The sequence below is a fragment of the Leucopleurus acutus genome, assembly GCF_964270905.1.
Source record: "Leucopleurus acutus genome assembly, chromosome: 1".
NCBI lineage: Eukaryota > Metazoa > Chordata > Mammalia > Artiodactyla > Delphinidae > Leucopleurus > Leucopleurus acutus.
In genome coordinates this window covers 13,825,256-13,841,004 of record NC_139142.1, presented here as the reverse complement: position 1 = coordinate 13,841,004, position 15,749 = coordinate 13,825,256, and positions in this window count along the sequence as shown.

The following is a 15,749-nucleotide window of genomic DNA, read 5'->3' as shown; positions in this document are numbered from 1 at the left end:
GGTTGCTTCCATAACATGACTTTTTAAAAAAAAAACTTCCTTAAGTGTAGAACTGAAGACCCAGCTCAGTCTTACAGTCAAATTAAAGCACGGCCTTCTTTCGGTCTTGGCAGCCACTGCTGATGACAAGATGAACTTTGTATGTCTTCACATGGTCTTCCCTTCATGTGTGCCTGTAATCTAATCTCTTCTTTAAGAACATGAGTTATATTGGATTGGTGCCCACCTTAGTAACCTCATTTCAACTTTTAGTCACCTCTTTAAAGACTTATCTCCAAATATAGTCACATTTTGAGGTCCTGGGGGTTGGGGCTTCCACATATGAATTTGGGAGGAGGTGGCCACGTCCAACACGTAACAGTGCTTTCCCATGCTTTAAGTTACTGTTTCCAAAAAGACTGGAAATCTTTTCTTCCTCTGTTTCTATGGCCCATTGACTGTTCTTTATTAGTTAATGGCAGCGGGACTATTTAATGAGGTCAACTTGATTTGCTGGACAGGGTACCAGAATATGGTCAAGATACAATTCCTTCCCTCAAGGGGCTCTCTGCTTGTTGTGGAATTATACTTTGGAAATATTAAAATATTAACTGATTTTTTTTTTTTGTCCTTAGTACCTTCTTCTACTGACTGACCCACAAACAAATTTCTATACACCCTGGATTCTTACATAAGCTTCTTTATCCTCACATACCTATAAGCAGCATGAAAATGCTGAGTCTTGGGCCAATGGAGGGAAGCCCTACAGTCAAGAATGACTGAAAAATCCCCAGTTAACTGACAATGAAATCCCAAACAGAAACGAGAATGCCTGCTTCCAATGATGATATTGAAGACAAGATGCCCATCCCCACAACCTAAAACTTAGATGGAACTCCAAAAGAAATTAGGAAAACCCCCAACGAACTAGAATTCCTTTTCTGCTGTGTCAGAAGCATGGAAACTCAAGAAAGGAATTGAATAAAGAAAGTCACATTTCTTGTACCCTGAAATCAATACCTATGATATTGTCTATTTGGGAAAGGAAGACATTTCCATAAGAAGAGAAGCATTGATGCTGGCTACTAGATACAGAGAGTAAACAAGCTGTGTAGCAGACACTTTCTATAGCAGCTCAAGGCCTTTGAAGCCTGTGGAGGTGGAGAGGATATCACGAATGGCCAGTGACCTTCTTGAATATTAACTGACCATGCTGGTTAAGGCGGGGGTCCCCAATCCCCGGGCTGCGGACCCATAGTGGTCCTCGGCCTGTTAGGAATCAGGCCGCACAGCAGGAAATGAGTGGCAGCTGCTGCTCCCCATTGCTCCCCATCTATCACATTACTGCCTGAACCATCCCCTCCCCATCTGTGGAAAAACTGTTTTCCACAAAACCGGTCCCTGGTGCCAAAAAGGTTGGGGACCACTGGGTTAAGGTGAGGCACTGTGCCTAACAAGCTGGGTGCTATAATAAGCAAACCCCAAATTTATTTATTTTTCATTAATTTTTATTGGAGTATAGTTGCTTTAAAATGTTGTGTTAGTTTCTTCTGTGCAGCAAAGTGAATCAGTTATACATATACATATATCCACTCTTTTTTATATTTCCTTCCCATTTAGGTCACCACAGAGCACTGAGTAGAGTTCCCTGTGCTATACAGTATGTTCTCCTTAGTTATCTATTTTATACATAGTAGTGTATATATGTCAATCTCAATCTCCCAATTCATCCCACCTCCCCTTCCCCCCTTTGTAACTGTAAGTTTTTAATCTACATCTGTGACTCTATTTCTGCTTTGCAAATAAGTTCACCTGTACCATTTTTCTAGATTCCACATATAAGCGATGTTATATGATATTTGTTTTTCTCTTTCTGACTTACTTCACCCTGTATGACAATCTCTAGGTCCATCCACATCTCTGCAAATAGCACTCTTTTGTTCCTTTTTATAGCTGAGTAATATTCCACTGTATATATGTACCACATCTTCTTTACCCATTCCTCTGTCAATGGACATTTAGGCTGCTTCCACGTCCTAGCTATTGTAAATAGGTGCATGCATCCTTTGGAATTCTGAGCAAACCTCAAATTTAAAAGTTTAACCACAATAGTTGACTCCTTGCATGTGTAACAGTTTGACAGTGGTGATCCTGGTTGCTTCCTCCACACAGTCATTCAGGGACCCAGGATGCTAGGTCTCCCCAGCACAAGGTGGAACATTGTAACAACAATACAGAGAATTCCTAATGAAAGGAATCATCATAGTTCCCATTCATCGAGCGCTTCCTGAGGGCCAGGCACCATGCTGAGACTCACCATTCCGTCCTCACAACAACACTCTGTGAAGAAGCCAGGGCTTGGAAAGGCTCACGCCCAATTTTGCCCAGCCACAAGCCAGATTCTTAATCATTCCACTCCACATCAGCTTCTTGATTTATGCTGATATTGCATTCCTGAGGAGTGACAGTTAATTCAAAAACATGTAGAGCAAAAATGAATTTTCTCACCAGAAATGAAGGGAAAGAAATGCAAGAGAAATGCTCTAGTAGACTGCAAAAGATTCCAGTCATGTAAATGTTTTTGCTATATTGCATTAATATGAACAGTAAATAAGCAGTATATGGGGAAGGTTGAATATATTAAAATTTATTCATGGAATAACAAGAAAAAAATAGCCACTGACTAATGGAGAACTGGCCCATATAGCCTGCAAATGTGAGTATGCAAGTCTCCATTTTCTACATTATGAGAATTTTAATGTGTGAAGTCTCTCATCACATTGCTGGTGTTCCCAGCCAAACAATCCTGTTACTCTTGGTGGCCCTGCTTACATTTTTTCTTAGCGTTTTCATCAGAGAGAAGCATACAGCCAAAGCCTATGACAATACTAATTAATAATAATAATAGTCAAGAGCAAACACTCACTGAGCACTATGTGCAGACACTATTCTAAACACATGCATTGATTCATTTAGCCTTCATGTTCACCCACTAGGATAGGTTCTTTTATTATCTCCATTTTACAGATGAGAACACTGAGGCACTGGGAGATTAACTTCCTATGATGGTTGCTTTTATGTGTCAACTTGGCTGGGCCATGGTGCCCAGATATTTGGTCAAACATTATTCTGGATGTTTCTATGAGAGTGTTTTTGGATGAGATTTACATTTAAAGCAGTGGACTTTGAGCCAAGCAGATTGCCCTCAATAATGCTGGGCGGGCCTCATCCAATCAGCTGAAGGCCTGAAAAGAACGAAAAGCTAACTTCTCTCTAAGCAAGAAGAAATTCTACCAGCAGACTGCCTGTGGACTCCATCTGCAGCACTGGCCCTTCCTGGTTCACTAACAGACTGCCTTTGGATTTGAAGTGCAACTCTTTCCTGTGTCTCCAGCCTGTTGGCCTCCCCCATCAGATTCTGGACTTGCCAACCCTCCACAATCACATAAGTCAATTGCTTAAAATAAATCTCTTTCTACATATGTATCACATCCTACTGGTTCTGTTTCTCTGGAGAACCCCAACTAATACACTTGCCTGAAGTTATATACCCAGTAAATGGCAGAACTGGCTTTCAATCCTGCAGTCTGGTGCCGAAATCCATAGTCTTGATGGGAACTGTCCTGTTAGTCCTTGTCAGTGCACCTGGTAACCTCTATTCTTATGTTAGTAGCTTTTTCCCCACTTCTTCAAATTAAATGACCATATTGGTTAAGATAATGCAAATTGCATAAGAAGCTAGCTGCCGTAATAAACAAATTCCAAATTTCAGAGGCCAACCACAATATACATTTGCTTCTTACATCTACCTGTAGCCATTTGACAGGGGCCATCCTGGTTGCTAGGTGACCTTCCTTCACACACTCATTCAAGGGACCCAGCGGCTTGAGGCTCTGCCATCTTCACCAGGTAGGGTCCAAGGTCACCCTGGGGCTTGACTCCACTCCAGCTAGCCAGAAGGGGAAAGGAACATGGTAGATCATGCATGAGAATTTTTATAATCACTATCGCTAAGGAATTTTTTGTTAAAACAATTTGGCAAGCAGTTTAAATTGTGTTATTCTGAAATTATTTTATGTGCATGTGTGTTGCTCATTCATTGTTCTTTTTTTTTTTTTTTTTTTTGCGGTACGCAGGCCTCTCACTGTTGTGGCCTCTCCCGTTGCGGAGCATAGGCTCCGGACGCGCAGGCTTAGTGGCCATGGCTCACGGGCCCAGCCACTCCGCGGCATGTGGGATCTTCCCGGACCGGGACATGAACCCGTGTCCCCTGCATTGGCAGGCGGACCCTCAACCACTGCGCCACAAGGGAAGCCCCATTTTCTTTTTTTCTTTTTTTTTTTATTGTTCATTTTAAAGAATGTAATTCTTTAAGATGACATTTAAAAGCACATTTTAAAGTTGCTCATTTTATTTCAAACTCCTTAAGTTAACAGGGTGTAAAATGAGAGTAGGTGCATTTCTTAATGAATCAACCAAGTTGACTAGAAGGGTTGTTTATATAGAGGATATTATGAGAGAAGGTTGGAGATAAAGTTGGGACAAGATTATGGAGGGCCTTGAATGCCAGGCTAAGCGGCTTGGACCTTTTCCTTTGAGAGATCTCAAATTCTTGCTCTTTCTCCTCTGAACTAACAGCCCTTATTCTCTACACTAACTAATCATAGGTGATGTTCGCCATCACACTTGAGTGTGATAATATTTACCTCATCATTTGTTTGTTTCTCATTGCCTCTCCTGCCTCCACACCCATTGCCTGGATAAACTGTATGCATCTCAAGGGCAGGACCGTGACTTACACTCTTATTAATGCTGCACAAGCCTAGCAGAGCATCTCATATGTGAAGTTAAGGACTACATTCTGTTGAAATTCAAGAGATGTCCCTGCACCTTCAAATATCCCACAAATTGGTGAATGTAACTATGCATATAATTTTCTCCCAAAATGCAATATATTCTAACTGAAAAATATGAATGATGTCTTGAGGCTTCTAATGACTTTTGGGGCTCTCACCAAGATGACTTACCCAATTATGCTCCCTGGCTTGGGGATTGCATCCTTTAACTGTTTTCACATCATAAAGCCAAGCTGCCGTCACGTTTGGCATTCTGTTCTTTGAAATGTCTATTATTAGGTGGGGAATCTCTGTTTCTCAGGCCTCTTTATTTTCCTTTCACTTCTATCACTAAGACTAGCAGTCAGCTGATATTTTTTAGCACTTTTTTGGGGGAGCAAAGCATTTAAAAAAAAATTACACCAAAAAAAAATTACATCAAAAATTTATTGCATAAGGAATGACCAGTAGAGAACAAAATCCTATTTGTGCTGGTAGTCAGCTAGGATCACTCACTAGCTGAGAAACTCGCTCCCACCCACGAGCCTGGGACCCAAATTCATGGCTCAGCAAAATTATACATGACCATACGTCATGGATCTGGGATTTACAAATAATCAAAACCACGAGTGCTGACTCTAGAGATGGTAAGTATCTAGGATATAATAGCAAATGTGACAATAGCATTGATACCACTAGTTACCAAGCTGTGTGACTGTGTGTGTGTCAAACTGGATGTGTGTCTGTATGAATACATTTGCATACAAACGTGAGTGTGGGCATGTGTGTATTTTCAAGTTCTTCATTGATACATAACAAGCTACCTCAAACAGTGGCTTGAAACAATACCCATCATTTCTTCACCCACTCAGTCCTGGGACTGACTGAGCTCAGCTGGGTGATTCTCACTTGGGGTGGCTCCACAGCTGCAGTTAGCCTGTGAGTGGAGCTGAAATCATCTCAAAGACCTCTTCACACACATGTCTGGGGCTTGGACTGGGAAAACCCAAAAGATCTGGGAGCTAGGGCTGGAAGATAGGCAGCTCCTTGGGCATCTCTATTTCTATTTGGTTTCTCCACGTGGTCATTCTAGTATGGTGGCCTCAGTGTAGCTGGACTTTTACATGGCAGCTCAGCACTCCAAAAGCATGGGTTCAACGAGAGAGAGACAGAGACAGAAACAGAGAGAAACTGTAGCAAGACGGGTGCTATGCTCTTACAGAATCCCATGTACATAATCATGTACGTCTTATTGCCTTTGCCACCTTCCATTGATTAGGAGCTTGTCACAAGCTCCGCCCACCCTTGTGGGGAGGGGAGTGACACAAAGGTATGAATACCAGGAGGGAGGGATCATGGGGTCCCCCTAAAGGCTGTCTGCCACATGTAATGAAATTAAGCAGTGTGTTCCAGATCACATAGCTAGTAAGCCCCACACATAGGATTTGACCCCCGGTGGTCTGAATCCAGAGTCCCCATTCTCAGTTATCATACTAGAGGGACATTTGGTATGAGTGCATATTTTCAGTTGTCATAATCCTCTTTTTAAATGAATACATTCTCCTGTGCATCCTCAGTTAGTAAGAAACTAAGCTGACAGAATCATGCTTCTGAGTCTGCAAAGTTGAAGACCAGCCCCCAGGACAGGACATGGTAACTTCATGCAGGTAATGCCACACCCATCAATGAGGCTTCCTTGCTGATACCTTCAGGTCATAATTATATACCTAATATATTTGTATAAACAGAGGAAGATAGCTTGTCAGAAGACCATACATTTCCTTGGAACATCTTCAGGCCAGATGGCACGTGGGCAGGAACAAACAGCTAATGTTGCAATGGAAGCAACTGGGGGAAAGTCCTGTAGATGCTGGGCCTTCAGCCTTGGGAAGGACTCCAGCAGCAGCTGATTCTCTACCATACAACGGGCTGAAAAAAACACATCTCTGTAAAAATAAAGAAAAGCCTAACTGAGTGCAGCTGCCATCCTCCCAATAATTAGATTCGGAGGATTATGCTGAGATGAATGGAAGATATCATATGGTCACTGCTAGAAATATTTGCCATCTTTGTCTAACTGCACTACCAGACACTAGAGTTCTTAGCGGACCCACATATGTTTGTTTTTAATTAAAATGTGCTGAATGAACCGTTAGCTACACTGAAATAATGAAGAAAAGCAACACAAGACAAATCGGCTAATTGACAACTCCAAACATTCTATTTTATACCCTTCAGTTATGTTAATGGAGAGTTCCAATATGTTCTAGTTGAAATAATAATTACACAGCACAGTTACATAATAACCTAACAGGTAGATAAAAATGTTATAAATAACTACAGCAGCAAAACCCACAAATGGGTCAAAGGATCACAAATTCATTTACTCAGTCTTTCTTCCAACAAGTACATATTGAGTGCATACTGCTTATTATGTGTCAGGCTCTCATAGGTTAGCGCTTATGATGAAATATTCCTAGTGTTCTCAAATACACATTTTTGTTTAAGACAGCACGTTCCTGTGAGTATCGAGGTGCTACTCAGGGTACCTCTCCAACCACATGATGAAACAAAACAGCAAGCAACTCTTGAAAAGGAGAGACCATAATTTTAAGACATTTCAAAAGCTAGTTTATATGAAGGCACAGAATCTGGCCAAGATCTTGACAAATTACATTTTATTCAGTGCACAAGAAACTAGCACAGCTGCCTGAAGGAAAATGTGTCCTGGGATAGTGTACACAGAGCAAGGCCAAAGGGCAGCCATATTCCAAGTAGACCGTAAACAGGGGACTGATCGGAAGCCTTTCCAAAGATCATGGCAGAATTTCAGCTGTGCGATAACCAGAATTCTGGCCAAAATTGGGAGTGATGGAAACCGTCACATATCTTTGGATATTTTGTGGAGATTAATCCCTTGGCTGGGTCGTCTCTGATGAACGAAGGAGAATAATTCAGAGTCAGTCACAGAACACTCTTGCTCTTAACTGGAGGGGCAGGATATCAATGAGGTAAATTAACTCCAGGGCATTTAGAGTTTATTTACAACTAAACTGCAAAGCCGCCATCTCATCCATATTCAATCAGAGAAAATTGTGGCTCATCCAAGACAAGATATGAGCCAAATTTGGGGCGAGGCGAAGGGTGACATCATCTGAAAGGGCTGGAAATGAAGTGCAAATTTGAATATCATCTGTATATAAGTGATAATTAAAGCTGTGAGACGCAATGTGCGCCAACAGAGAAAGTTAATACAAATGAGGAAAACAGTGTCCCAAGCTACGTGGTACTTCTGAAATGGAGATTTTTTAAAAAATAAGGTAGTGGGGACAAGATTTTCTTTCCTCTTGAATGATCTCAAGACAAATGCAGGTCACTCGTGAGAAAGACGCTCATCTACTTGCAGAGAGTCACTCAATCACTTGATAAAGTAGAGGAGTTTTCCTGTAAGATTTACATTCCAAGGAAATAAGTTACTTCATTTAGTTTAAGGAAGACCATTCTCTCTCCCCAAATAGATCATTTTGGTAAATAATAACAATGAGAATCACCCATTGAAGCTGACATTTGCTTGTCCTTTTCAAGTTCAGTGTTATATTTGGGCAGGAAACACAAGTTGCTTTATCTGGGTGTTAGGTGATTTCATTCATGCAATGAAGAAATAGTTTCTCTTTTCCTAGCTCTGTCTGAACACTGTAACAGTAGCATAACTAAAGGAAATGAAACATGAGTCAAATGGAAAGGAGACTAGTTCATAAGGAATTATTCATTACGAAAATGGCAGCTTTTGCCCTAATCATCCCTCTAGAGATCTGTGACTTAGGGCTCTCTTTTTTTCTCTCTCTCTCTCTCTTCTTTTTCTTTCTTTTTTTTTTTTTTGGACTACTAGCTCTCCAGGTCATAGTATCTTCCAAACAACCTGTTCCTCAGTAGCATGGGCTGAGTGTGGAGTGACCCTCATCCTGAGTAATGGGTGTTATGGGCTGCATTGCATCCCCCCACAATTCCTATGTTAAAGTCCTAACTCCCAGTACCTCAGAACAGGACTGTACCTGAAGACAGGGTCTTTAAAGAGGTAATTAACTAAAATGAGGTCATCAGGGTGGGCTGTAATCCAATATATGACTGGTATCCTTACAAGAAGAGGAAATTTGGACACAGACACGCACAGAAGGATGACCATGTGAAGACACAGGGAGAAGGCGGCCATCTACAAGCCTAGGAGAGAGGCCTCAGAGGAAACCAACCCTGCCGACACCCTGACTTCAGACTTCTAGTCTCCAGAGTTGTGAGAAAATACATGTCTGTTGTTTAAGCCTCCCCAGACCATGGTGCTTTGTTATGGCAGCCTGAGCTGACCAGTACAATGGGACAAAAGAAGTAGGGCCAAGGATACGATTTTTTTCCATGGAAGAGCCTTACCCTGAACCTTTTCTCTCATTCTAGTAGACCTACCTCATAGACTTGTTTGTTCTGTCATCATGAGCAACAACAAAAACAAAATTTATTTTACTTCTCTGAGCTTGAGTCTCCTCATTTCAAAACTGGGATGAAAAGTCTCCAATTATTGCTCTGGAAGTAGATTTTCTCTTTTTTTTTCTTTATACATTTATTTATTTATTTATTTTTGGCTGCATTGGGGCTTTGTTGCTGTGTGCAGGTTTTCTCTAGTTGCAGTGAGCGGGGGCTACTCTTCGTTGCAGTGCGTGGGCTTCTCATTGTGGTGGCTTCTCTTGTTGCGGAGCATGGGTTCTAGGCACGCTGGCTTCAGTAGTTGTGGCGTGTAGGCTCAGTAGTTGTGGCTCACAGGCTCAGTTGCTCCGCGGCATGTGGGATCTTCCCGGACCAGGGCTCGAACCCATGTCCCCTGCATTGGCAGGTGGATTCTTAACCACTGTGCCACCAGGGAAGTCCCCTAGATTTTCAACAAATTAACACAAACTTGTCTCTTTCCCCTCTTCCATTCCGTATACAGTCATAAAATACTATGGCTTCCCAAATATTTTTTCATCAAAATATCCTATTAAGGTTTGAATTTAGTCTGGTTTAATCACTCACTATGTGACTGTGGATAAGTTACTGAAACTTACTGATCCTCATAACCTGCTTCACAAGGTTATGAAAATAAAAATTCAAGTGACAATTATTTAAGGCTTCTTAGAAGAGTTCCTGGTACATGGTAGGAGTACCGTGAAGGTTGCTTTCCTCCTTCTAAAAGCATGAGCCCGGCTTCCCTGGTGGCGCAGTGGTTGAGGGTCCACCTGCCGATGCAGGGGACACGGGTTCGTGCCCCGGTCCGGGAAGATCCCACATGCCGCGGAGTGGCTGGGCCCGTGAGCCATGGCCGCTGAGCCTGCGCGTCCGGAGCCTGTGCTCCGCAACGGGAGAGGCCACAACAGTGAGAGGCCCGCATACCGCAAAAAAAAAGCATGAGCCTGTTATCCACCAGCAGAGAAATGTTTATTGCATTTCATTGACATTATACTTGTTTTATTTATTTATGCCCCTCTTCACTCTAAAAGGAATTTATCACTTCAGGAAAATATCTCCAGGATAAATTAGCCTTCATAAGGGAAAAATAGTATGGGGTGGTAGACAAGGCCATGGACCACATTTTTATAATGAACTCAGAGGGAAGTTCAGAGGGCTGATCCTTAAAGCATCCTGTAGTTGCATGACCTCAAAATGCAGTGGGAAGGAGTAATGCTTTGCTAGGAAGGTAGAGGTGAAATGAAGTCTTGCTTTGCAGCTCCTTTATGGGTGGACTTCACCCCAAAATAAATGTAAAGTATCTTTAGGAATGGATGAGTTGGTCTTCCCTTTTGCTTTTTTAACCTCTTTAAAAATTTAAATATATAAAAACTACAAAGAATATAACAACCAAACTCCCATATTATACTACCTAGAATTAGAAACCATTCACATCTCACCATATTTGCTTCCAATATTTTTTATTTTTTTTAATCAGGATAGAGTTGCTTTACAATGTTGTGTTAGTTTCTACTGTACAGCAAAGTGAATCAGCTACATGTATATATATATCCCCTCCTTTTTGGATTTCCTTCCCATTTAGGTCCCCACAGAGCACTGAATACAGTTCCCTGTGCTATACAGCAGGTTCTCATTAGTTATCTATTTTATACATATTAGTGTACATATGGCAATCCCTATCTCCCAGTTCATCCCACCCCCTTTTCCCCCCTTGGTGTCCATACATTTGCTCTCTATGTCCACTTCCAATATTTTTTAAAGAAATAAAGTAGTACATGTAGCTAAAGTCACGTTTAACCAACTGATATGGAGGCAACCTCCAGTGCCTTTGAATTGATCCTTCCAGAACACTGAAATGTTTATACATATACAAAAGTTATTTGTGTAGGTCTGTGTGTTTCATGCCCATAGTGGTGAGTGGTAGCATATGGTACATACTATTTTGCTAATCAACATAGATTTTGCAACTATTTTTCAACTCCACATTGTTTTCTGAGTTGCAGTTGCACTGTTAGATGTGTATCTCACCCATTCCTCATGGGGGCTGTTTTATGGGATGTATTGTGTGCCCCCAAAACTCGTATGTTAAAGTCCTAACCCTCAGTGCCTCAGAATGTGACTATTTGGACATAGGGTCTTTAAAGAGATAATTAGGTTAAAATGGGGCTATTAGGGTGGGCCCTGATCTAATATGATTAGCCCTTATGGAAGAGGAGATTAGGACACAGACACACAGAAAGAAGACCATGTGAGAACACAGAGTGAATACAGCCATTTGTAAGCCAAGGAGAGAGGCCTCAGAAGAAACCAACCCTGCTGACACCTGGGTCTCAGACTTCTAGGCTCCAGAATTGTGAGAAAATAGATTTCTGCTTTCTGCTTAAGCCACCTGATCTGTGGTACTTTGTCACGGCAGCCCGAGCAAACTAATACAGGCAGCGAAGTATTGCACAGAATACACAGCCTACAGTGTTTTTAGCCATTCCCCCACTGGTGGACATTTAGATGGAAAAGCATAAATATGCATCCTTGAACATGGCTCCTTGTGCAAGAGTATCTCTAGAGTAATACCTAGAAAGGAAATTGCTGGGTTATACAGGAGGCACATTTTCAAACTTTCAAGATGCTGTCACATTGCTCTCTGAAGCATGTGTCAATTTACACTCGCACTGACAGTGAATGAGAGGACCAGTTAATTCCCTCACATCTTAGCCAACATTTAGTACCCTCAGACTTAAGAATTTTGTGCCAATATGATTGGCAAAAAAAAGTGTTTTCTTAATTGCACTTCCCTAATTATATATGAAGTTGACTATCTTTTCATACATGCATTGCCCATTCTTATTTCTTCTTCTATAAATTCTCAGCTCATATCCTTTGCATGTTTTCACTTTGGGTTGTATGTCTTTTTCTACCTGACTTGTGGGAATTATATACATTTTAGATAATAATCCTCTGTCTGCTAGCTGTTTTATAAATCCTTCTCCCAGGCTACCACTTGTCTTTTAATCTTGTTCATGGTGTTATTATTTATTTATTTATATTTTGCGGTACGCGGGCCTCTCACTGTTGTGGCCTCTCCCGTTGCGGAGCACAGGCTCCGGACGCGCAGACTCAGCGGCCATGGCTCACGGGCCTAGCTGCTCCGTGGCATGTGGGATCTTCCCGGACCGGGGCACGAACCCGTGTCCCCTGCATCGGCAGGCGGACAGTCAACCACTGCACCACCAGGGAAGCCCCCCATGGTGTTATTTTGGCAAAAGTTTTCTAATTAGGTGTAATCCGGTGTACCTCTATTTATACTTTGTCTTTTCTGTGTCATCTAAAAAAAAACAAACCTTTCCTCTCCAAAATTCATAATTTATTTTCTCACAATTCTGGTTTTTTCTTATGTTTTCTTCTAATAGTTCTAGAGCATTTTCACCATGCTTAGATCTTCAGTACATCTTTATTTCTGTGATTGGGATAGGTAGGACTTTCTAATTATTTCCCCTTTGAGAGTCAACTGTCCCAACACCATCTACTGAAACAGCAGATACTTACTCTAAAAAAAAATCTCAGTAAAGCACCCACAGACCGTCTCATTTTAAGTAGTGTAATTTTCTGATAACTCCTCCAAAATGTCTTAGGAGGAAAACGTGCCCCTAGGTAAGTAAATAAGCTGACCTAAATGGGTATTTGGATATGAGCCAAGCAAATGCTAGAAGTTGTCTGCCAAAAATGGTTTTGATGTTGGAAGGGTTGATGTCAAGCCCTTCTTCCTGACAGTCACTGGATAGTGGGACCAGGTGTCTCTCCGAGGCCATTCCGAGTGTGCAATGATTAAACCATCAGTGGCATTTAGAAGGCTTGTCCTTCCATTGTCCCTGGCAAGGGGATGTGCCTCCTGCCCACCAGAGCAGTGACCCCTGCATGGAAATCTCTGGAAGGACACGCTGAAGCCAGCTACAGTATTGTCTCTGGAGATGGGGGATGCGTGTTTGTGGGGAGGCTGATTTTTTGACTGAATTCCCGCCTTTTTCTTTTGGACCATATGCATGTATTACCCGCTCAAAATAAGAATTTCTTTTTAAAGCTAAAAAAGAAAAAAAGGCAATATGTCACTGAGACACTAAGTAAAACCAAGAGAAAACATCCCTGTGCTATTCTGTCTAAAAAAAAGAAACATAGATTGATGAGAATTTTGGAGAGAAGTAATTCAAATAGAAATTACACTTCACCTTAATTATCTGAATAATTTAGACCATTGGTTTTCAGATATTTCTTAGCCACAAAAACCTTTGTCCAAACTAGACCTTTCTCGAGACTTCCTTGGTGGTCCAGTGGTTAAGAGTCTGCCTTCCAGTGCAGGGGATGCGGGTTCGATCCCTGGTTGGGGAACTAAGATCCCACATGCCGCGGGGCAACTAAGCCTGTGTGCCACAACTAGAGAGCCCGTGTGCCACAACTACAGAGCCCACGCACCACAGCTAGAGAGAAGCTCGCGTGCCACAATGAAGACCCAACGCAGCCAAAAACAAACAAAAACAAAAAAAACCCAACTAGACCTTTCTCAGAAGACCAATATATAAAATTGATGAAAATAAAGCAGTCTTGTTTAAAATGAGGATCCCCACTGAGGGTCTTTGAGGGGGCTCTGTGGGCCGCCCCCCCCCCCAGGGCTCTTTAGAGTACACTGAAAAGCCTCCTTTAAAGTCAAGGCATTTGAGAATCAGAGATAAGTTATATAATTCTCTTTTTCACTTTCTTCGTGTAGTAATTCTATTTCGTCTCTGAAATTCACAGTGTTATGTGTTCGTAATTCTGTAAACATTTCTTGAGCACATCTACTGTTTTCCAGGCCCTGGGATAGGCACCCAGGAAGAGGAGGTGGCATGGAGATGGTGAGGCCTGAGAAAAAATTTGAAGTGTGAGGAGGAGACAGCTGAAAGCCAGGGAGGGCATGCCAGCCCCAGGAGACTGCAGGGGAAAGCAGCAAGGAAGCAGGCTGGCAGATTAGAGGCGTGGCGGGGCGGCACAGTGTGGGGAGATGCACAGGGCATTTGTTGGTGGTGGCAGGTGCTGAAACTGGAGAGGCAGGGAGGACTGAGTTACTATGTGCCTGGCGGACCTTTCTAAGTTTGGACTCGGAAGGCCACGAGGAAGCGATTGAAGGGTTTTAAGCAGGAGATTGACACAGTCATATTTGTGCTTTGGAAGGATCACTCTGGCCCAAGTGAGCATTGAAAGGGCACGTGATTAAGGCAGGGAGACTGGGTAGGAGATCGTTGCAGATATCCAGTGAAGAGATGCTGTTGGACTGACCTGAAGCCGAGTTACAGAGATGAAACAGAAGGGGGCTAAGAAAAGATGAGTTGGATGTTGTACAGAGGAGGAAAACAGAAGTGCCTAGAGGATTCCTGGAGTTTGTGTTTGTATAACCGAAATGGGTTGGACAACCAGTGCCATTCAACACAGCAAGAGAGATGGGAGAAAGGATGATGAGTTCCAATGGGGGCGGGTCTTGTTTGAAGTACCTGTGAGATATCAAAGTGGAGATGCCCAGCAGGCAACCAGATATCCAGTCCTGAAATTCAGAGGAGAGATCTGGGATGGAGGGGACGATTTGGGAGCCACCCTGAGCACGATGATAATGGTAGGTCAAGAAGGTGGTTAAAATCCTTGAGAGACTGGAAACAGTACAGAGAGTAGAGTCCCAAGAAGGCAAGGGAAGAGGACCCTAGGAAGTAGACTGAGATGGCTCAGCACAGAGGAAGAGAATCAGGGAGAGTGGGGTTCAGAGAAACAAGGGAGAAAGTTTTGAGATAAGGAGGATTTATGAGGAGGTTCAAATGCTGTGTTGAGAAGAAGAAATGAAAGAATTGTGATGATGAGAGAAGTGTGAGCTGCCTTGAGGTGAACGTGCTCTATGATTCTGGGAAGCCACACACAGAACGACCGGGTGGAGGATTACCAACTCTAACCACACAGTAGAAACACCTGGGGACTTTTTTTTAAATAATAAATCCTGGGTCATAGATTTCATTGGTCTGAGGTGGAGCCTGGGCCAGAATACATTTTTAAAGCTCCGCAAGAGAGCCTAGTGTGTGGCCACAGTTGGGAACCACTGTTCCAGTTACGCCCTATTTGAGCCACAGAGGATTGAAACAGGCTCCTCTGGGAGAGGTCAGATGACTTGCACGTTGATCTGTGTTGTTGGGATGCACAGGAAATGGAGTCTAGCCAATTACAATGCATCTGTGTGGACCCATGTCTTTTTGGTAGGGACAGGTCCTGAAATTGGGGGAATACCATAGATGAATCCTCCATTGCTGGTGAAGGGAATTTTGCTGGCTTTCCCAGAATGTAAGAGATCTGTCCCCAAATCAGGCCAAGTTTATACCCACCAAACATCTTTCTGGTTAATAATTAAGCTTTACCTGGTAATTTAAAGATTACACGTAT